The sequence below is a fragment of the Arachis stenosperma genome, chromosome 1 (assembly GCF_014773155.1).
Source record: "Arachis stenosperma cultivar V10309 chromosome 1, arast.V10309.gnm1.PFL2, whole genome shotgun sequence".
NCBI classification, from domain to species: Eukaryota; Viridiplantae; Streptophyta; class Magnoliopsida; order Fabales; family Fabaceae; genus Arachis; species Arachis stenosperma.
In genome coordinates this window covers 45,521,198-45,542,780 of record NC_080377.1, presented here as the reverse complement: position 1 = coordinate 45,542,780, position 21,583 = coordinate 45,521,198, and the positions used below count along the sequence as shown (strand labels likewise).

General features: G+C 39.9%; 1 non-coding gene across 1 annotated transcript; it reads right to left on the bottom strand.

Moving 5' to 3' along the window:
• Positions 1 to 4,044: 4,044 nt before the first annotated feature.
• On the bottom strand, positions 4,045 to 4,152 carry LOC130949034 (small nucleolar RNA R71). Its single transcript, XR_009073315.1, has one exon. It is a non-coding gene; the product is annotated as a small nucleolar RNA R71 (small nucleolar RNA).
• Positions 4,153 to 21,583: the final 17,431 nt, after the last annotated feature.

The window sequence follows — 21,583 nt, the reverse complement described above, 5'->3', positions numbered from 1 at the left end:
CATGTCAACCGACCACTTCCGGTCAGGATGACCCGACCTCTTCTTAAAGAGCTCGGCCAAGTCATAGGAAAGCCCAATAAAAGGGCCCAAGCAGAGGAATACGACCCGAATTCAACGGCGGCCTGATGAGCGGATAATTTGTACGCTTTTTGGCATTGTTTTTAGTATGTTTTTAGTAGTTTTAGTTGAGTTCTTAGCATATTTTTATTAGTTTTTAGTTAAAATTCACTTTTCTGGACTTTACTATGAGTTTGTGTGTTTTTCTGTGATTTCAGGTATTTTCTGGCTGAAATTGAGGGACCTGAGCAAAAATCTGATTCAGAGACTGAAAAGGACTGCAGATGCTGTTGGATTCTGACCTCCCTGCACTCGAAGTGGATTTTCTGGAGCTACAGAAGCCCAATTGGCGCGCTCTCAACGGCGTTGGAAAGTAGACATCCTGGGCTTTCCAGAAATATATAATAGTCCATACTTTGCCTAAGATTTGAAGGCCCAAACCGGCGTTCAAAGTCACCTACAGAAATTCCAGCGTTAAACGCCGGAACTGGCACCTAAATGGGAGTTAAACGCCCAAACTGGATTAAAAGCTGGCGTTTAACTCCAAGAAGAGTCTCTACACGAAATTCCTTCATTGCTCAGCCCAAGCACACACCAAGTGGGCCCGGAAGTGGATTTTTATGTCAATTACTCATTTCTGTACACCTTAGGCTACTAGTTTTCTATAAGTAGGACCTTGTACTATTGTATTTGACATCTTGGTAGCTATCTTTGAGTTTTATGCTATCTTAGATCATTGGGAGGCTGGCCATTCGGCCATGCCTAGACCTTATGCTTATGTATTTTCAACGGTGGAGTTTCTACACACCATAGATTAAGGTGTGGAGCTCTGCTGTACCTCGAGTATTAGTGCAATTACTATTGTTCTTCCATTCAATTCCGCTTGTTCTTGTTCTAAGATATCACTTGTTCTTCAACTTGATGAATGTGATGATCCGTGACACTCATCATCATTCTCACTCATGAACAAGGTGACTGACAACCATTCTTGTTCTACAAGCATCTGAGGCTTAGTGAATATCTCTTGGATTCTTTAATCGGAATCTTCGTGGTATAGGCAGGACCTGATGGCGGCATTCAAGAGAATCCGGAAGGTCTAAACCTTGTCTGTGGTATTCTGAGTAGGATTCAATGATTGAATGACTGTGACGTGCTTCAAACCTGTAACCTACTGGGCGTTAGTGACAGACGCAAAAGAGTTATTCTATTCCGGTAGGGGAGGGAACCAAACCGGTGATTGGCCGCACTGTGACAGAGTGTAAGAGCATTAGCTTTCACTGTGCGGATGGGAGGTAGCTGCTGACAACAGTGAAACCCTACACGAGCTTGCCATGGAAAGGAGTAAGAAGGATTGGATGAAGACAGTAGGAAAGCAGAGAGACGGAAGGGAAGGCATCTTCATGCGCTTATCTGAAGTTCCTACCAATGAATTACATAAGTATCTCTATCTTTATCTTTATGTTATTTTCGTTCATCACCATTATACATTTGAGTCTGCCTGACTGAGATTTACAAGATGACCATAGCTTGCTTCATACCACCAATCTCCGTGGGATCGACCCTTACTCGCGTAAGGTATTACTTGGACGACCCAGTGCACTTGCTGGTTAGTTGTGCAAAGTTGTAGTGATCACAATTTCGTGCACCAAGTTTTTGGCGCCGTTGCCGGGGAATTAAATGTCCTAACTACGGTTTCGCATTTGTTCCCTGCAATAACAGTGCCAAGTTTTGATCCGGCAACAACACCAAGTTTTTGGCGCCGTTGCCGGGATTGTTCTTGTGTATGGACAACTGACAGTTCATCTTGTTGCTTAGATTAGGTATTTATTTTCTTCAGAGTTCTTGAGAATGAATTCTAGTGTTTCAAGGTGATGTTCTTATCATCACCAAAGCTGATTGATCATCATCAATTTAGCTCTTGAATGCAATGTCTTGCTGAAGCTTAGCTAGCTATGTCTAATTCCTTTAGACTAAAGCTTTAGACTAACATTGCATGATTCCTGGAATTCTCATTAAGAGTTTTGATACCTTTATTTTCCTTTTCACTTAATGTTCGAAAAAAGCCAAAAAAATTACAAAATCATAAAATCCAAAAATATTTCTTGTTTGAGTCTAGAGTCTCATCTTAAGTTTGGTGTCAATTGCATGTTTCTGTTCTTCTTGCATTTTTCGAATTTTTTGCATGTGTCTTAATTAATCTTCAAGTTGTTCTTGATGATTTTCTTGTTTTGATCTTTGAATTCTATTGACTTGAGTGTTTTGTTGTTTCTCATATGCATTCTTATTTTGTTAGTGTCAATAGTATACAAACTGCTAAGTTTGGTGTCTTGCATGCTTTGTTATTTGATTCTTGTTGCATTTTGATTATTAAAAATCCAAAAAATATTTTTAATTTGTGTCTTTTCAAGTCAATAATACAGAGAATTGAAGATTCAGAACATACTGCAGAGGAATTACACAGAAAAAGCTGAGCATTCAAAAATGCCCAGTGAAGAAGGCAGACTGGCGTTTAAACGCCAGCCAGGGTACCTGGTTGGGCGTTTAACGCCCAAAAAGGGTGCATTTTGGGCGTTAAACGCCAGAATGGATACCATTCTGGGCGTTTAACGCCAGGATGGTGCTAGGGGGAAGATTTTGTTTTCAAATCAATTTTTTTCAAATTTTCAAAGTTTTTCAAAACCAAATCTTTTTCAAATCATATCTTTTCAATCAAATGTTTTCAAAATCAATTTCTTTCCTTTTTCAAAGATACTTACTAACAATTAATGATTTGATTGAACATTTTTTGCCTTTTCTATTAAGGAAGGTTTTATGTTTGAATCATATCTTTTCTTGTTAGGCAAGTCACTAATTTTCAAAATCATATCTTTTAAAATTGTTTTCAAATCATATCTTTTAAAATTGTTTTCAAATCATATCTTTTTAAAATGTTTTTCAAATCATATCTTTTAAAATTGTTTTCAAATCATATCTTTTTAAAATGTTTTTCAAATCATATCTTTTAAAATTGTTTTCAAATCATATCCTTTTAAAATGTTTTTCAAATCACATCTTTTTAAAACCATAACTTTTCAATCAAATCTTTTTGATCACATCTTTTTCAAAAATAGTTTTCAATCAAATCTTTTTTATTTCTAATTTAAAAATCTTTTTCAAAAATCACTTGGTTTCTCTTCCACTTTGATTTTCGAAAATCAATTAATGTTTTTCAAAAATGTTTTCAAAATATTTTAATTAGTTTTCGAAAAACTTCTTCCCTCCTTCTCACATCCTTCTATTTATGGAGTACTACTCCTTCTCAATGCACAATTCGAACCTTATCTAAGTAAAGTTCGAATTCTTCTTCTCCTTCTTCTTTCTATTTCTCTTTTCCTCTGACACCTCAAGGAATCTCTATACTGTGACATAGAGGATTCCATATCTTCTTGTTCTCTTCTCTTTCATATGAGCAGGAGCAGAGACAAAGGCATTCTTGTTGAAGCTGACCCTGAACCCGAAAGGACCTTGAAGAGAAAGCTAAGAGAAGCCAAAGCACAACTCTCTTTAGAGGACCTGACCAAATTCTTCAAAGAGGAAGAAGACATGGCAGCCGAAAACAACAACAATGCCAACAATGCAAGGAAGGTGCTGGGTGACTTTACTGCACCTACTCCTGATTTTTATGGGAGAAGCATCTCTATCCCTGCCATTGGAGCAAACAACTTTGAGCTTAAGCCTCAATTAGTTTCTCTAATGCAACAGAATTGCAAGTTCCATGGACTTCCAATGGAAGATCCTCATCAGTTCTTAGCTGAATTCTTGCAAATCTGTGACACAGTCAAGACTAATGGGGTAGACCCTGAGGTCTATAGACTGATGCTATTCCCTTTTGCTGTAAGAGACAGAGCTAGAATATGGTTGGACTCACAACCTAAAGAAAGCCTGGACTCTTGGGAAAAGCTAGTCAATGCCTTCTTGGCAAAGTTCTTTCCACCTCAAAGATGGAGTAAGCTTAGAGTGGAAGTCCAAACCTTCAGACAGAAGGATGGAGAATCCCTCTATGAAGCTTGGGAAAGATACAAACAATTAATCAGAAAATGTCCCTCAGACATGCTTTCTGAATGGAGCATCATAGGTATTTTCTATGATGGTCTTTCTGAACTATCCAAGATGTCTTTGGATAGCTCTGCTGGAGGATCTCTTCATCTGAAGAAGACGCCTACAGAGGCTCAAGAGCTAATTGAAATGGTTGCAAATAACCAATTCATGTACACTTCTGAAAGGAATCCTGTGAACAATGGGACTAATCAGAAGAAAGGAGTTCTTGAGATTGATACTCTGAATGCCATTTTGGCTCAGAATAAAATATTGACTCAACAAGTCAATTTGATTTCTCAAAGTCTGTCTGGAATGCAAAATGCACCAAACAGTACTAAGGATGCTTCATCTGAGGAAGAAGCTTATGATCCTGAGAACCCTTCAATAGAAGAGGTGAATTACCTAGGAGAACCCTATGGAAACACCTATAATTCTTCATGGAGAAATCACCCAAATTTCTCATGGAAGAATCAAGAGAGACCTCAACAAGGTTTCAATAACAATAATGGTGGAAGAAACAGGCTTAGCAATAGCAAGCCTTTTCCATCATCTTCTCAGCAACAGACAGAGAGTTCTAAGCAGAATACCTCTGACTTAGCAACCATGGTCTCTGATCTAATCAAAACCACTCAAAGTTTCATGAATGAAACAAGGTCCTCCATCAGAAATTTGGAAGGACAAGTGGGACAGCTGAGCAAGAAAGTTACTGAACTCCCTCCTAGTACTCTCCCAAGCAACACAGAAGAAAATCCAAAAGGAGAGTGCAAAGCCATAACCATGGCCGAATATGGAGAGGAAAGAGAGGAAGTGGACGCCACTGAGGAAGACCTCAATGGGCGTGCACTGACAACCAATGAGTTCCCAAATGAGGAACCATGGGAATCTGAGGCTCAAAATGAGACCATAGAGATTCCATTGGATTTACTTCTGCCTTTCATGAGCTCTGATGAGTATTCTTCCTCTAAAGAGGATGAGTATGTCACTGAAGAGCAAGTTGCTAAATACCTTGGAGCAATCATGAAGCTAAATGACAAGTTATTTGGAAATGAGACTTGGGAGGATGAACCTCCCTTGCTCACCAAAGAACTGGATGACTTGTCTAGGCAGAAACTACCTCAAAAGAGGCAGGATCCTGGGAAGTTTTCTATACCTTGTACCATAGGCACCATGACCTTCAAGAAGGCCTTGTGTGACTTAGGGTCAAGTGTAAACCTCATGCCCCTCTCTGTAATGGAGAAATTAGGGATCTTTGAGGTACAAGCTGCAAGAATCTCATTAGAGATGGCAGACAATTTAAGAAAACAAGCTCATGGACTTGTAGAGAATGTTTTGGTGAAGATTGAAGACCATTACATCCCTACTGATTTCATAGTCCTAGAGACTGGGAAGTGCGTGGATGAAACCATCATCCTTGGCAGACCCTTCCTAGCCACAGCAAAGGCTGTGATTGATGTTGATGGAGGTGAACTGATCATTCAAGTGAATGAAGAATCCTTTGTGTTTAAGGCTCAAGGATATCCCTCTGTCACCATAGAGATGAAGCATGAAGAGCTTCTCTCAAATCAGAGTCAAGAAGAGCCCCCACAGTCAAACTCTAAGTTTGGTGTTGGGAGGCCACAACCAAACTCTAAGTTTGGTGTTGAACCCCCACATTCAAACTCTAAGTTTGGTGTTGGGAGGTCCCAACATTGCTCTGAGTATCTGTGAGGCTCCATGAGAGCCCTCTGTCAAGCTACTGACATTAAAGAAGCGCTTGTTGGGAGGCAACCCAATAATTATAATTTATATAGTTTCTTTTGTTATTTTATCTTTTTTGTAGGTTGATGATCATAAGAAGTCACAAAATCCATTGAAAAAGCAAAAACAGAATGAAAAACAGGAAGAAAAACAGCACACCCTGGAGGAAGAAGCTGCTGGCGTTCAAACGCCAGTAAGCCTAGCAGTTGGGCGTTTAACGCCCAGTCTGGCACCATTCTGGGCGTTTAACGCCAGAAAGGGGCACCAGACTGGCGTTAAACGCCAGAAAAGGGCAAGAACCTGGCGTTAAACGCCAGGAATGGGCACCAGCCCGGCGTTTAACGCCAGAATTGGCTCAAAACGTGTTTTTGAGCCCCATTTGGTGCAGGGATGACTTTTCCTTGACACCTAAGGATCTGTGGACCCCACAGGATCCCCCAAACAACCCCACCACTCTCTCTTCTTCTTCCCCATTCACCTCAACATCTCTTTCTCTTCACCACTCACATCCATCCTTCATAAAACACCACTTCTTCCCCTTTTGGCCGAACCACAAGGCCATCTCCCTCTCCTCCATTTCTTCTTCTTCTACTCTCTTCTTTCTTCTTTTGCTCGAGGACGAGCAAACCTTTTAAGTTTGGTGTGGTAAAAGCATTGCTTTTTGCTTTTCCATAACCATTTATGGCATCCAAAACCGGTTCAACTGAGAAGGCATGACCTCAAGCCCATCACTAAGAAGAAGATGGAGCAAACAAGAGACCCCTCTCATCATGAGATCCCTGAGATACCTCAAGGGATGCACTTTCCTCCACAAGACTATTGGGACCAACTGAACAACTCCCTAGGAGAATTAAGTTCCAACATGGGACAACTAAGGGTGAAGCACATGCCATCCTCCTCCATGAAATTAGAGAAGATCAAAGATTCATGAGAGAGGAGCAACAAAGACAAGGAAGAGACATTGAGGAGCTCAAGCACTCCATAAGACCTTCAAGAGGAAGAACAAGCCGCCATCACTAAGGTGGACCCGTTCTTTAATCTCCTTGTTCTTTATTTTCTTGTTTTTCGAATTTTTTGCTTATGTTTATCCATGTTTGTGTCTTATGATCATTAGTGTCTTAGTGTCTATGCCTTAAAGCTATCAATATGAATCCATCACCTTTCTTAAATGAAAACTGTTTTTATCACAAAAGAACAAGAAGTACAGGATTTCAAATTCATCTTTAAAACTAGCTTAATTAGTTTGATGTGGTGGCAACACTTTTGTTCTCTGAATGTATGCTTGAACAGTGCATATGTCTTTTGAATTTGTGGTTCATGAATGTTAAAATTGTTGGCTCTTGAAAGAATGATGAAAAAGGAGACATGTTACTGAGGATCTGAAAAATCATAAAAATGATTCTTGAAGCAAGAAAAAGCAGTGAACACAAAAAAAAAAAAAGAGAAAAAGAAAACGAAAAAAAAGGGGAGAAAAAGAAAAAGAAAGAAAAAGAAAGAAATAAAGTTGTGATCCAAGGCAAAAAGAGTGTGCTTAAGAACCCTGGACACCTCTAATTGGGGACTCTAGCAAAGCTGAGTCACAATCTGAAAAGGTTCACCCAATTATGTGTCTGTGGCATGTATGTATCCGGTGGTAATACTGGAAGACAGAGTGCTTTGGGCCACGGCCAAGACTCAATAAGTAGCTGTGTTCAAGAATCATCATACTTAACTAGGAGAATCAATAACACTATCTGGATTCGGAGTTCCTAAAGAAGCCAATCATTCTGAATTTCAAAGGATAAAGTGAGATGCCAAAACTGTTCGGAGGCAAAAAGCTACTAGTCCCGCTCATCTAATTTGGAGCTTAGTTTCATTGATAATTTGGAGTCTATAGTATATTCTCTTCTTTTTATCTTATTTGATTTTCAGTTGCTTGGGGACAAGCAACAATTTAAGTTTGGTGTTGTGATGAGCGGATAATTTGTACGCTTTTTGGCATTGTTTTTAGTATGTTTTTAGTAGTTTTAGTTGAGTTCTTAGCATATTTTTATTAGTTTTTAGTTAAAATTCACTTTTCTGGACTTTACTATGAGTTTGTGTGTTTTTCTGTGATTTCAGGTATTTTCTGGCTGAAATTGAGGGACCTGAGCAAAAATCTGATTCAGAGACTGAAAAGGACTGCAGATGCTGTTGGATTCTGACCTCCCTGCACTCGAAGTGGATTTTCTGGAGCTACAGAAGCCCAATTGGCGCGCTCTCAACGGCGTTGGAAAGTAGACATCCTGGGCTTTCCAGCAATATATAATAGTCCATACTTTGCCCAAGATTTGAAGGCCCAAACCGGCGTTCAAAGTCACCTACAGAAATTCCAGCGTTAAACGCCGGAACTGGCACCTAAATGGGAGTTAAACGCCCAAACTGGATTAAAAGCTGGCGTTTAACTCCAAGAAGAGTCTCTACACGAAATTCCTTCATTGCTCAGCCCAAGCACCCACCAAGTGGGCCCGGAAGTGGATTTTTATGTTAATTACTCATTTCTGTACACCTTAGGCTACTAGTTTTCTATAAGTAGGACCTTGTACTATTGTATTTGACATCTTGGTAGCTATCTTTGAGTTTTATGCTATCTTAGATCATTGGGAGGCTGGCCATTCGGCCATGCCTAGACCTTATGCTTATGTATTTTCAACGGTGGAGTTTCTACACACCATAGATTAAGGTGTGGAGCTCTGCTGTACCTCGAGTATTAATGCAATTACTATTGTTCTTCCATTCAATTCCACTTGTTCTTGTTCTAAGATATCACTTGTTCTTCAACTTGATGAATGTGATGATCCGTGACACTCATCATCATTCTCACTCATGAACAAGGTGACTGACAACCATTCTTGTTCTACAAGCATCTGAGGCTTAGTGAATATCTCTTGGATTCTTTAATCGGAATCTTCGTGGTATAGGCAGGACCTGATGGCGGCATTCAAGAGAATCCGGAAGGTCTAAACCTTGTCTGTGGTATTCTGAGTAGGATTCAATGATTGAATGACTGTGACGTGCTTCAAACCTGTAACCTACTGGGCGTTAGTGACAGACGCAAAAGAGTTATTCTATTCCGGTAGGGGAGGGAACCAAACCGGTGATTGGCCGCACTGTGACAGAGTGTAAGAGCATTAGCTTTCACTGTGCGGATGGGAGGTAGCTGCTGACAACAGTGAAACCCTACACGAGCTTGCCATGGAAAGGAGTAAGAAGGATTGGATGAAGACAGTAGGAAAGCAGAGAGACGGAAGGGAAGGCATCTTCATGCGCTTATCTGAAGTTCCTACCAATGAATTACATAAGTATCTCTATCTTTATCTTTATGTTATTTTCGTTCATCACCATTATACATTTGAGTCTGCCTGACTGAGATTTACAAGATGACCATAGCTTGCTTCATACCACCAATCTCCGTGGGATCGACCCTTACTCGCGTAAGGTATTACTTGGACGACCCAGTGCACTTGCTGGTTAGTTGTGCAAAGTTGTAGTGATCACAATTTCGTGCACCACGGCCCAAGCCTATAGAGATAAAGGCGGTTCCCTTAAAGATAAGATGACCTCGCTCGAAGATAAAGATAAGATAAGATAACTAACTTTTCTTATCTAAGAAGGTCACTCTACGCCATTATAAATACACTGGAGCACCCAGATATAACTCATACTCTGATTCTACTAAAAACTTGCTTAATACCCTTGCTAACTTAAGCATCGGAGCCCCTTGTAGGTACCTCCCACCCTCCGGGGACGAAGGATCAGCACCATCACCAAGTCTAACAAGTCGGCCACAACAGCTCCAGCCCTCACAGAAGATCTCATCCGAGATTGGCCTATAGTTTCAGGTAACCCTCGGAACATTGGCGCCGTTGCCGGGGACCTGGAAGTCATCCCATTACCATGACGGATGACCATGACAACGATCACACCTCAGATCTAAAAGAAAGAACGCCGCACAAAAACGTGGGCACAACACCAAAAGATACTCCCCAAATTAACAATAAGAACTCCCCAAACGAGGGAGCCCTGGAAGCATTCCAAGATCGGTTAAAACAACTTGAGGAAGATGCCCTACGTCAATGAGAGGTCGAGAAGGATCTGCAAAGAGAAATAAGGCGACGCCGGGAACTGGAAACTAAACTCCTAAAACTTGAAGCTTATGTCAAGACGAAAGCCAGCCGATCCACTCCCGAAGACAACACACGAAGGACTTTAAACTCCCAAAGAAATCATGGAGACAAAAATCCCAAAGGACTTTAAACTCCCAGACATGACCTTATACGACGTCACTACAGATCCCAGCCATCATCTCAGCAACTTCAGAAGTAGAATGTACCTCACCGATGCCTCAGATGCAGTTCGTTGCAAAGCCTTTCCAACCACTTTAACAAAAAAAGCAATTAAATGGTTCGACAATCTCCCTCCTATGTCCATCTCAAGTTTCGACGACATGGCTAAAAAATTCCTGGCCAGGTTCTCCATCCAAAAGGACAAAGCTAAACATGCTCCGAGCTTACTAGGAATTAGACAAGGAGAGCGGGAAGCTCTGCGTAACTACATGGAGAGATTCAACAAAACATGCATGGATATACAAAACCTTCCAACAGAAGCTGCCATCATGGGTCTCATTAATGGTCTGCGAGAAGGGCCTTTTAGTCAATCCATATCAAAGAAGTACCCCACATCTCTGAACGAGGTGCAGGAGCGAGTGAAAAAGTACATCAACATGGAGGAAAACTCCCGATTAGGAGAGACCTCAAAAGCAGGGTTAACCCCTCGGGATAAAGACAAAGATTCCAGAAAAAAAGAAGATCGACATGGAGAGAAAATCAAAAAGTACCACAATTACACTCCTCTTCGGGTGTCTCTTGTGGATGTCTACAGAGAGGTTTGCAACACAGAAAAAATACCACCAGCTCGACCACTCAAAGGCAAAAAAGGAGGAGGAAACCGGGCTGAATATTGTGAATACCATCGGATCCGCGGGCACTCCACCAATGAGTGTTTTGACTTGAAAAACATCATAGAAAAGCTTGTACGAGAAGGGAAGCTAGATCGCTACCTAGCCTCCCATGATGATGAACAAAGGAAAAGAAGAAGAGCAGAAGATGTCGGACCAACCGCACGATCATCCTGGACGCGAGAAAGACATATCCACATGATACACGGTGGATTCGCTGGGGCAGGAATCTCCAAATCATCCCGTAAGAGACTAGTGCACGAAATTATGATCATCAATGGCGCCATCAACATGGTACGCTCAATTGCAATCTCAACTCTTTATCACAACTTCGCACAACTAACCAGCAAGTACACTGGGTCGTCCAAGTAATAAACCTTACACGAGTAAGGGTCGATCCCACGGAGATTGTTGGTATGAAGCAAGCTATGGTCATCTTGTAAATCTCAGTCAGGCAGATTCAAATGGTTATAGATGATTTATGAATAAAGCATGAAATAAAGATAGAGATACTTATGTAATTCATTGGTGAGAACTTCAGATAAGCGTATGGAGATGCTTTGTCCCTTTCGTCTCTCTGCTTTCCTACTGCCTTTATCCAATCCTTCTTACTCCTTTCCATGGCAAGCTGTATGTTGGGCATCACCGTTGTCAGTGGCTACAGTCCCGTCCTCTCAGTGAAAATGTTCAACGCGCTCTGTCACAGCACGGCTAATCATCTGTCGGTTCTCAATCAGGTTGGAATAGAATCCAGTGATTCTTTTACGTCTGTCACTAACGCCCAGCCTTCAGGAGTTTGAAGCTCGTCACAGTCATTCAATCATTGAATCCTACTCAGAATACCACAGACAAGGTTTAGACCTTCCGGATTCTCTTGAATGCCGCCTGACGTTAGGATTTTTGCCAGTAAAGAATTTCATAAAAACAATCGCGTTGTAGATATAGTCTCTAAACCGACAGAAATCCCTTCGTACAAACGTTTTGGTTGTCACAAGTAACAAACCCCTAAATAAATTGTTAACCGAGTATTTAAACCTCGGGTCGTCTTCTCAAGAAATTGCATGGAGGTATGTTCTTATTATTGGTTATGAAAAAGGTAAAATTGGGGTTTTGAGAGTGAAGAATCAATATGGCAAATAAATTAAATGGCAATTAAAATAAATAAATACTGTAAAGCAACTTTTGGCAAGATGAGAGAAATTAGAAGTCTAACTTAGTTATCCCTCTCAACAATAATGAAAGTTGTATCTTAATTCCACTTTGTTAACCTTTGAAGCAAAGGTAAGTCAAGGGACTAATTAGTTTGACCTTCAAATCCTATTTATTTCCTAAGAAAAAGTTGGGATAATTGAAGTTCAGTTCAATTAGCAAGATAACGATTATCAATTACGCTGAGTTAGATAACTGTTGAGTTACTGATTTCTTAACCAAGACCAAAAGGGAAAAAAGTAAATTGCTGGAATAAAATATCTTCAGATTGGAAGCAATGGTAACGTAAATAAAAGCAAGCAATCATAAACTGAAAATACCTCAATTATCATTAATTCAAACAATAATCTGTGACATGGAAGAATTCATAAATTAAATTATAAAAGTAAATAATTAACTCAAATGCTGGAATAACTAAATAAAGTGAAAAGTAATCTTAAAACAAAGGAATATAAAACCTAGATCGAGAGTCACTCTTAAAAACAAAGAGAAGTCCTAAATCCTAAGAGAGAGAGGAGAGAACCTCCCTCAAAACTAAATCTAAATCATGAAAAGTGAATTATGAAAAGCATGATTTGAATGGATGCAATCCCTCTACTTTATAGCCTCTAATCTGAGTTCTCTGGGCCAAAAACTAAGTCAAAAATAGCCCAGAAGTCACTTCCAACGTTTTTTGGTCCGTACAGGTCGCGGACAAGTAACGCAGCCACATGGCTCATGCGGCCGCGCGGGTTGCGTTCCTACCAAGTCACGCGTCCGCGTCACCCACGTGTTCGCGTCGCTTGGTGTCGGGGCAGCTATGGTAAATTATATATCAAATCGAAGCCCCGGACGTTAGCTTTCCAACGCAACTAGAACTGCGTCATTTGGACCTCTGTAGCTAAAGTTATAGCCGTTTGAGTGTGAAGAGGTCAGGCTGGACAGCTTAGCAATTTCTCTGACTTATTGTATTCCTTCTACTTTTGCATGCTTCTTTCCCATCCTCCAAGCCATTCCTGCCCTATAATATCTGAAAACACTTAACACACATATCAAGGCATCTAACGGTCATAAGAGAGGATTAATAATAAGCAAATATAAGATCAAAGAAGCATATTTTCAATCAAAGCACATACTTAGGAAGGCAAATGTAAAACATGCGAATTGTATGAATAAGTGGGTAAAGAGTTGATAAAATCCACTTAAAACACAAGATAAACCATAAAATATGGGTTTATCAACCTTCCCACACTTAAACAATAGCATGTCCTTATGCTAAGCTCAAGAGATGTTATAAAGGAATGAAGAGGAATGATAGAATGTATGAGATGCAACCTATGAATGCAACTAAATGCAAAATGTTTCTACCTACTTGGTTAAAAATAAATAAGTTCTTCAAGACAGATATGAACTGGATTTCACTAATTCAAATCATAAAATACAACACAAATAATTTGCAAGAAGAAGATAGCTCATGAAAGCAGGGAACATAGAATTGAGCATTGAACCCTTACTGGTAGTGTATATCATTCTAACTCTCAAGTGTCTAGGGTCAATTCTCTCAATTCTCTACTAATCTTGCTTTCTATAGCTTTCTCTTCATCTAACAATCAACAAAAATTTAATGCACCAATACACAAATCAAGAGGTCTTTTAAGGGTTGTAATGGGGTTAGGGTCAAGGTAGGATTGTATTTGGCCAAGTGGACTAAAATTTGAATCCTTAATTAACATAAACTATTCCACCTAACTTAGGACAATCCATGTAATCATAATATAAAATCTGACTTCCCATTAACTATGTTTTCCATATATTCATGCATTCTAATTTCAAGTACAACTCATATGCATTGCTTTCACCACTTACTTTGGGGCATTTTGTCCCCTTTCACTTATTTTGCTCTTTTTTTTATATATATGGTTTTTTTTCTTTTGTTTTTCTCAATGCATATGATTAATTTATTGAATGAATGAACATGTCCTAAACATTTCTTTCACATTTTCAGAAAATTCTAACATACTCAATTCTTAAACCAGATGTTTTCAAACCCACTCTTCCCCACACTTAATTCATAAGCATTCTCACTAGTCTAAGCTAACCAAGGATTCAAATTAAGGACATTATTATTTTTTGCTTAGAGTTAATGATGTGCTAAAATAAAGAACAAAGGGGTAAAATAGGCTCAAAATTGGTTTGCAAGGGGTAATGAAGGGTTAAGGTCATATGGGTATGTAAGCTCAGTGAAACAAAGGCCTCAATCATATAAGTGTATGCATACATCAAATAATGGAAATATAGAATTAAGCAAGACAAAGATCACAATTTTAGAGAGAAAAACACACACAAAAATTAAAATATTGGTTGATAGAATGCAACCAATCAAATAGGCTCAAAATCTCACTGGTTTTGTGTGTTCAAGCTTTAAACCATGTTCCAAAATAATATTTCTTCAAACAAGTTTTTCAAAAAGTTTCTTGAAAAAGAAAATATTACTTCAACCGAGTGAAATACTATATAAAAATTTCTTGGAAAAGAAAATATTACTTCAACCAAGTAGTAACTAAATGCACAAAATCAAACAAACATGCAAATGCAACGATTAACAAATTAACATTGGTGTTGAGAAGGGATTGGCTAACCTGCGGAGATCGGTATCGACCTCCCCACACTTAAAGATTGCACCGTCCTCGGTGCATGCTGAGATGTGCAGGTGGATGGGGGTTGTGGTTCCTCAGCTGGTGCTCTCTTGTAGAGGCTTTCTCTTTACCCGTTTTGGTGGCCAGCCTGAAAAAGGGAGAAGAGAAAGGCACATGAAGTCAAAGGGATGGAGCAAAGAGGAGGGCGGTACGAGTGATAATCATGCCAAGCAAAAGAAATAGTGAATGAAAGACATGGTCGCGATTCCATGTGATCAGTTCATCAATGTAAATATAGCAAGGCATGGGGAGTATTGGATGCAAGATGTTTATTAGCATGCCGGCAAGGGCATGAGTAGCATAGATCAAGCATCAAAAGCTTTAATGTATTGTTAGTCGTGAGAAACTAACAATAACGTTTGCATTAACAATTATATTTAATTAATAAAATAGTAAAGGGAATTTGTGAAAAGCAGGCATTTATAGTAGTAGATTAAAAGAAATCTTAAAAATAGTGCACAATGCCATACGGGCGTTTTCACAAACACATAGCATGCATGGTAAATAAGCTATTTGAAAGTATTAAATTGAACATGTAAGCAATCCTTTAAAAAGTAATATATAATTATCAAATAATCCACAAAAATATAGAAAAGCAATGACCCAAATAAAATTCCAACACCAATGAAAATAATGCAATGAATGAAACTATGCAATTAAGTAAAAGAAAATGAAAGATAAGGAGAATGAGAAGTGAAAGAACTGAGTAAGAAAGGAGGAAAGGAAAAATTAGGATTGGGGAAGAAAAGATAAGATATTTGGCAAATTTAGGTTGAGCTGTGCGGCGCATGCGACGCGGCCGCGTGGGGCACGCGTTCGCGTGGATGCGCTTTAAGTATGGTCACGCGATCGCGTAGGTCACGCGGTCGCGTGACCCATGTTATGCTTCTGGCGCGAGTGCAGCCTCGCGCCAGCACAACTCTCTGTTCAAATTAATTTATTTGTCAAAATAGGGTGACGCGATCGCGTGGGTCACGCGATCGCGTGAGTGTGCTTCAGAAAATGGAGGACGCGGCCGCGTCGGCGACGCGGCCGCGTCGGCGACGCGGTTGCGTGATAAGGATTGTGCTTCCAGCACCAATCCAGCACCACTCTCGCACAATATTTCATTGTGCACTCTTTTACGTCGAAAACTCAGGGCACGCGGCCGCGTGGGGCACGCGGTCGCGTGGGAGGCCATTTTTCCCATATGACGCGAACGCGTCGCTGATGCGGTCGTGTGGGACGATTTGTGCCTTTGGCACGCCTCTAGCCACGCTCTCGCGTGACTCTCTGTTCATTTTTTATTTTCCCCCCTCTCCTCACGACGCGGATGCGTCGCTGATGCGGTCGCGTCGCGTGGCCCCCTTATTTTTTTTATTTTTTTATATATATATATGCAAGTATGCAGTATGCAATGCTAATATGAATGTTATGCAAAACTCCAGGTTCAATACAATAAAATAAAATAAAACTTGAAAACAAATAAAACTGAATAAAAATGAAAAAGGAATGATCATACCATGGTGGGTTGTCTCCCACCTAGCACTTTTAGTTAAAGTCCATAAGTTGGACATTTGATGAGCTTCCTGTCATGGTGGCTTATGCTTGTACTGATCCAGGAATCTCCACCAATGCTTGGAATGCCAATAGCCTCCGGGGTCCCAAACTAGGCATGTGAAGCTTCTGAGCAGCTTCAAACAGATTTTCAGGCTCCCGGGGTGATGAATATCAGAATATTTTCCAGGATCCCAAACTTTGGTTCCAAATCCGCTTTTGTTTTGATCTATACTTTTCCATCTGGGCAGTTTGGAAATTAGATTCTCACCACGGTGACCAAACGTTCTCCGTGATCTACTCAATTGAGCATGATACCAATCCTTGCACTTCGAGTTGAAGTGTGGAACCTTATTGAACCTTGTGCACCGGCTCTGAGTTTGAGCCATTTCCCTTTCACTCTTAAAGCCGCAGAGAGCTCTAAGCTGGCCATCTGTTTCAAGCAAACCATATTCAAGTGGAATATTGAAGATAAAAGACAAGGATTTTACCCACTTGTAGTTTGTGGTGGGCGGTAACGGCCTTGGGACAGGTGTTTCCAGTGGTTCTGTAAGCTCTACTCCCTTATAATCTTCTGTGAATTCTTCCACTTCAACCATATCTTGATCAGAGTCTTCAATTTCTCCCTCATCATCGCTCAAGTCATATATTGGAGGTTGAGAAAAATCTACCTTAGCATCATCTTCATATTCACTCGGGGAAGATTCTTCTGTCTCAAAGAAATCACTTGTGGATGCAAGTTTGTCGCCAAGAGAACAGGACTCGTGATCATCATCATCAAGGAAACATGCGTCCTGGGTTATTCCGTCCAGTTCTTCATAAGATATTTGCATTGGAGGCGGTGCAAAATCCTCCTCAGCATCAATTGTAAAATCCTTGACGGAATTCTCCATAATAACCGACTCTTCTTCTTCTGGAATGACAGCTTTCTCTACTTGTTCTAATACGAAGTTATGCTCTATGTTGTTCACTGGAGCTTCCAGCGTCTCCTTTGTACTGCTTTGTTCATTGGATTCTATGCATAAAGCCATGGGGGTCTGTTGAGGGGCTGAGCGTCCGGAAGACAATTGTTTTAGCCTCTCCACCATTGCTTGCTCCAGTTGATAAAGGACTGTAGTACATTGTTTTAGTGATTCTTCGAGGCTACCCTGTGATTCTGACTTTGATGGATATGGGTACTGTGTATGGGGGAGCGGTGGTTCTTGGGGGTAATTGGATTGGCATTGGGGCGGATAAGGATCGTATGGTGGCGAACGGCGAAAAGAAGCTTGTGAGTGTGGTGGTTCGAGGTCATGTTGAGAGGATGGTCTATAGGCACGGGGTGGGGCTTGTTGGTAGTTACAAGGTTGTCCACTATATCTTTCAGCTGGGTATGCATTGTAGAATGGTCGTTGTCCATGATATCTTGGAGGGTATTGTTGCCTAAAGGGTTGATTAGATCCTCTTGGCTCCATCCATCCATGATTGGTCTGACTTTGATGCATATTCCTGCTGTGGTTTCTATTTCCTTCAACAAAGTTAGAACCAAACTCAAAGCGAGAGGGGTGAGAATTCATAGTAGATATCAGAAATAAGGAGGAAAAAAAAAAGAAAACAAATAAACAAGTAAAAGAAACATATTTTTAATTTAATTAAAATTTTTTTTTGAAAATTATTTACAATAACCAATAATAAGGCACACATTTGCAATTCCCTGGCAACGGCGCCATTTTGACGTTAGGATTTTTGCCAGTAAAGAATTTCATAAAAATAGTCGCGTTGTAGATATAGTCTTTAAACCGACAGAAATCCCTTCGTACAAACGTTTTGGTTGTCACAAGTAACAAACCCCTAAATAAATTGTTAACCGAGTATTTAAACCTCGGGTCGTCTTCTCAAGGAATTACAGGGAGGTATGTTCTTATTATTGGTTATGAAAAAGGTAAAATTGGGGTTTTGAGAGTGAAGAATAAATATGGCAAATAAATTAAATGGCAATTAAAATAAATAAATACTGTAAAGCAACTTTTGGCAAGATGAGAGAAATTAGAAGTCCAACTTAGTTATCCCTCTCAACAATAATGAAAGTTGTATCTTAATTCCACTTTGTTAACCTTTGAAGCAAAGGTAAGTCAAGGGACTAATTAGTTTGACCTTCGAATCCTATTTATTTCCTAAGAAAAAGTTGGGATAATTGAAGTTCAGTTCAATTAGCAAGATAACGATTATCAATTACGCTGAGTTAGATAACTGTTGAGTTATTGATTTCTTAACCAAGACCAAAAGGGAAAAAAGTAAATTGCTGAAATAAAATATCTTCAGATTGGAAGCAATGGTAACGTAAATAAAAGCAAGCAATCATAAACTGAAAATACCTCAATTATCATTAATTCAAACAATAATCTGTGACATGGAAGAATTCATAAATTAAATTATAGAAGTAAATAATTAACTCAAATGCTGGAATAACTAAATAAAGTGAAAAGTAATATTAAAACAAAGGAATATAAAACCTGGATCGAGAGTCACTCTTAAAAACAAAGAGAATTCCTAAATCCTAAGAGAGAGAGGAGAGAACCTCCCTCAAAACTAAATCTAAATCATGAAAAGTGAATTATGAAAAGCATGATTTGAATGGATGCAATCACTCTACTTTATAGCCTCTAATCTGAGTTCTCTGGGCCAAAAACTAAGTCAGAAACAGCCCAGAAGTCACTTCCAGCGTGGTGGACGAAATTGTGATCCATATTCTTTAAGTTGTACTCCTTGTACTTTTATGGAATTTGAAATTGGCACGAGTGGACACAACTCCGTTCAACTAACCAGCAAGTGTACTGGGTCGTCCAAGTAATAAACCTTACGCGAGTAAGGGTTGATCCCACAGAGATTGTTGGTATGAAGCAAGCTATGGTCACCTTGTAAATCTCAGTTAGGCGGATAAAATTATGGAATTTAGAAAATCAAATAATAAAAAGAAATAATAAAAGGGATACTTATGCAGATTCATTGGTGGGAATTTCAGATAAGCGAATGGAGATACTGTATGGCTCAAGAACGCCTACTCTCCTACTGCTTCAACTCAATCCTTCTTACTCCTTTCCATGGCAAGCTGTGTATAGGGGTTCACCGTTCGACGATGGCTACTTTTAATCCTCTCGGGAAAATAGTCCTCTGCGGCTGTCACTCGCATGGCTAATCGTCTGGAGGCATCACCTAGCCGAAGGCTACATCCCATCCTCGCAGTGAAAACTACGCTCACGTGCTCTATCACAGCACGGCTAATCACTGGTTGGTTCCCGCTCCTACTGGAATAGAATCCCTTGATTCTTTTGCGTCTGTCACTAACGCCCAGCACTTGCAAGTCTGAAGCACGTCACAGTCATTCATTACCGGAATCCTACTCGGAATGCCACAGACAAGGTTAGACCTTCCGGATTCCCTGGATCCTACTCGGAATACCACAGACAAGGTGAGACTTTCCGGATCCTCAAAAATGCCGCCATCTTTCTAGCTTATACCACGAAGATTCTGTTGGGGAATCTAAGAGATACACATTCAAGCTCGGTTGCATGTAGAACGTAGGTGGTTGTCAATCACGCGCGTTCATAAGTGAGAATGATGATGAGCGTCACATAATCATCACATTCATCATGTTCTTGGGTACGAATGAATATCTTGGAATAAGAATAAGAGAGAATTGAATAAAAGAAAATAGAATTGCATTAATACTTGAGGTACAGCAGAGCTCCACACCCTTAATCTATGGTGTGCAGAAACTCCACCGTTGAAAATACATAAGTAAAAGGTTCAGGCATGGCCGAATGGCCAGCCCCCATGATCTGAGAAACAATCGTCCCAAGATGTCAAATACATTAGTTAAATGTTCTATTTATAATAAACTAGCTCCTAGGGTTTACATGAGTAAGTAATTGATGCATAAATCCACTTCCGGGGCCCACTTGGTGTATGTTTGGGCTGAGCTTGATCAATCCACGAGCTGAGGCTCCTCTTGGAGTTGAACTCCGAGTTATGACGTGTTTTGGGCGTTCAACTCCGGATCATGACGTTTTTCTGGCGTTTAACTCCAGACAGCAGCATGAACTTGGCGTTCAACGCCAAGTTACGTCATCAATTTCCGAATAAAGTATGGACTATTATATATTGCTGGAAAGCTCTGGATGTCTACTTTACAACGCCGTTGAGAGCGCGCCAATTGGAGTTCTGTAGCTCCAGAAAATCCATTTTGAGTGCAGGGAGGTCAGATTCCAACAGCATCAGCAGTCCTTTTGTCAGCCTTTTTCAGAGTTTTGCTCAAGTCCCTCAATTTCAGCCAGAAATTACCTAAAATTACAGAAAAACACACAAACTCATAGTAAAGTCCAGAAATGTGAATTTAACATAAAAACTAATGAAAACATCCCTAAAAGTAGCTAGAACTTACTAAAAACTACCTAAAAACAATGCCAAAAAGCGTATAAATTATCCGCTCATCACAACACCAAACTTAAATTGTTGCTTGTCCCCAAGCAACTGAAAATCAATTAGGATAATAAGAAGAGAATATACTACAAATTCCAAAATATCAATGAATATTAATTATAATTAGATGAGCGGGACTTGTAGCTTTTTGTTTCTGAACAGTTTTGGCATCTCACTTTTTCCTTTGAAGTTCAGAATGATTGGCTTCTCTAGGAACTTAGAATTTCGGATAGTGTTATTGACTTTCCTAGTTAAGCATGTTGATTCTTGAACACAGCTACTTATGGGTCTTGGCTGTGGCCCTAAGCACTTTGTTTTCCAGTATTACCACCGGATACATAAATGCCACAGACACATAACTGGGTGAACCTTTTCAGATTGTGACTCAGCTTTGCTAGAGTCCCCAGTTAGTGGTGTCCAGAGCTCTTAAGCACACTCTTTTGCTTTGGATCACGACTTTAACCACTCAGTCTCAAGCTTTTCACTTGGACCTTCATGACACAAGCACATGGTTAGGGACAGCTTGGTTTAGCCGCTTAGGCCTGGATTTTATTTCCTTGGGCCCTCCTATCCATTGATGCTCAAAGCCTTGGATCCTTTTTACCCTTGCCTTTTGGTTTTAAGGGCTATTGGCTTTTTCTATTGCTCCTTCTTTTTTTTTTCTATTTTTTTTTCTATTTTTTTTTCGCCCCTTTTTTTTCGCAAGCTTTCTTTTTCATTGCTTTTTCTTGCTTCAAGAATCAATTTCATGATTTTTCAGATCCTCAATAACATTTCTCATTGTTCATCATTCTTTCAAGAGCCAATAATTTTAACATTCATAAACATCAAGATCAAAAGACATATGCACTGTTCAAGC